At 45.8% G+C, this 2,002-nt stretch overlaps 1 pseudogene; it reads right to left on the reverse strand.

The window, feature by feature from the left end:
* Nucleotides 1–447: 447 nt before the first annotated feature.
* LOC112407816 (non-homologous end-joining factor 1 pseudogene) lies at nucleotides 448–1,345 on the reverse strand (annotated as a pseudogene).
* Between the last annotated feature and the right edge of the window lie 657 nt (nucleotides 1,346–2,002).

Consider the following 2,002-nt stretch of genomic DNA (forward strand, 5'->3'; position numbering starts at 1 on the left):
CAGGGGAGTGTGAGTGCTTTTCATTCCATGCTAAAGAGAGGAGAGGATCTCTGAGGAACACCTGGGACTGGGTAGGGACTCTTAAGAAAGGTAAACAAGGCTTCCTAAGCATGCTGTGCCTTTTTGAAAACCTGGCCCATATACTTAAAGTCCATGGTAGATCCTGGGTCTAGAGAACCTTCATCAAAAGAAAGGAGGGTATGGGATTCCCAGAGACTGGCTTCCAGTCGGACAGGGAAGGCCAGTGCCCAATGGATTGGAGCCAGGATTCCCTCAGTTAATAGTATCCATGCCTGTCAACATGAACTTCAGTTATCTTGCCCTTACAGTGGAGTCACTGACTGTGTAACTCTGTGTCAGAGATGCTGCTGTCACAGGACCTCCTTTCAAGGCGACACTAGGAAACTACTCTCCGAGTCCATCCTCAGCAGTTGAGACAGTGACAGGTTAACTAAAGATCCCCCCTAGCTTCTACCTCTTGACCTTCAACAACTGAGGTCTCTGCATAGGGCCTGAAGTAACTGTGGCTCTTTTTCAGGCACTGGGAAGGATGGTGCTGAGGAGACCTGCTCTTCTGGCTGATTCAGAAGTTGGCTATCAGTTCCTTGTGAGGAGGCACTGCTTGAGGTCTGGGGATCTCCAGTGCCTTGAAGCTTCTGTCCCACTTGGATCTTTTGTCTGGTGACTGCCATATACAGACTCAGTAGATTTGTGACAAAGGGTTTCCATCACCAACACTGCATACCTCTGGTAGTTTCTCTACCATAAATTGTTCCAAGAAGGAATTCTTTTCAAATGGCTCTGTCTCCAACTGATTTCGGCTCAGCGTAGACCCACTGTCCTGGTAGTCCTGGATCTCTAGATCTTACGTATGAAGCAATGTTGCTAGGTCCCTCACTTGGCACTGCAGTGACAGACTCATGCCCATCAGAGGACAAATCAAATGTTGGGAGAACAGTGAAGGGTTAGCTAGGATGCAGTGGAAATTCCAATAGAATGGGAGACCAGAGAGCTCACTCCACACCTGGAGTATCAGCACCTCTGCCACATGATCACAGGAGAATGTAGCTTTGCTAGGGCAAGCACTGTCCTTCAACAATGGGCAAAGCAGATCATACAAATGACAATGAAAAGCCTCAGGAGGAGCAGTCAGGTGTTTGTTCAGCTCCTTGGCTTGCTGGCTGATCACACTAGTGTCCACCTGTTCAGGCCACACCTGTTGAAGATCTGAAAGCAACAAGACATAGCCCTGCTTAGTGATATAAGCCTTGGCCAAGAGGGAGTTCTCCACAAGCTGTAGCCATGCCCACGGCTGCATCTGCAGGCCTTGCTCCAGTTCCTCCATCGTGAGCAGCCTCAAGAGCCCTCACTCTCCCCGCGGCAAGCTGGCCCGCCCATGCAAACCAAAAGGCGAAATGGTTCTTTTTTAGAATTTTAATTACTTTGGGCTTCCCTGGTGGCACAGTGGTTGAGAGTCTGCCTGCCGATGCAGGGGCCACGGGTTCGTGTCCCGGTCCGGGAAGATCCCACATGCTGTGGAAATTTCTTTGATAAAATATTTCTCTATCCATTAGTTTTATTCCTGAGTTCACTGTATTGCCTTTCTGAGATTTCTTGTACCTCCTTGAATTTCTTTATAAGAGCTACTTTGAACTCTTTATCAGTTTGTTTGCAATATTCCATGCCTTTGAGTTTGGTTGCTGGAGAATTGTTTTCTTTTTGTGATATCATTGTACCATGATTTTTCATACTGTTCATGGAAATGTGTCTCTGCTGAAGCATTTGTGTGATTTTGTCTGTATAGCTTTGCTTTTACCATTTGTCCTAGGGTTTTGTAGCATTTGAATTAGCAAACATCTTCCTTATTTCAGTAGGTTTTGTTTACTTTATTTCTAACAATTCAGCAGATTGGTAATTAGAAGGCTTTCTGTTGTTTTCCAGAATGTGAAAGTATTGCATAGATTTTTTATTTCTTTTAGAGGAGCTGATTTGCTACTAAATT

This window comes from Neophocaena asiaeorientalis, unplaced genomic scaffold, assembly GCF_003031525.2.
Source record: "Neophocaena asiaeorientalis asiaeorientalis breed wild unplaced genomic scaffold, Neophocaena_asiaeorientalis_V1.1 scaffold360, whole genome shotgun sequence".
NCBI classification, from domain to species: domain Eukaryota; kingdom Metazoa; phylum Chordata; class Mammalia; order Artiodactyla; family Phocoenidae; genus Neophocaena; species Neophocaena asiaeorientalis.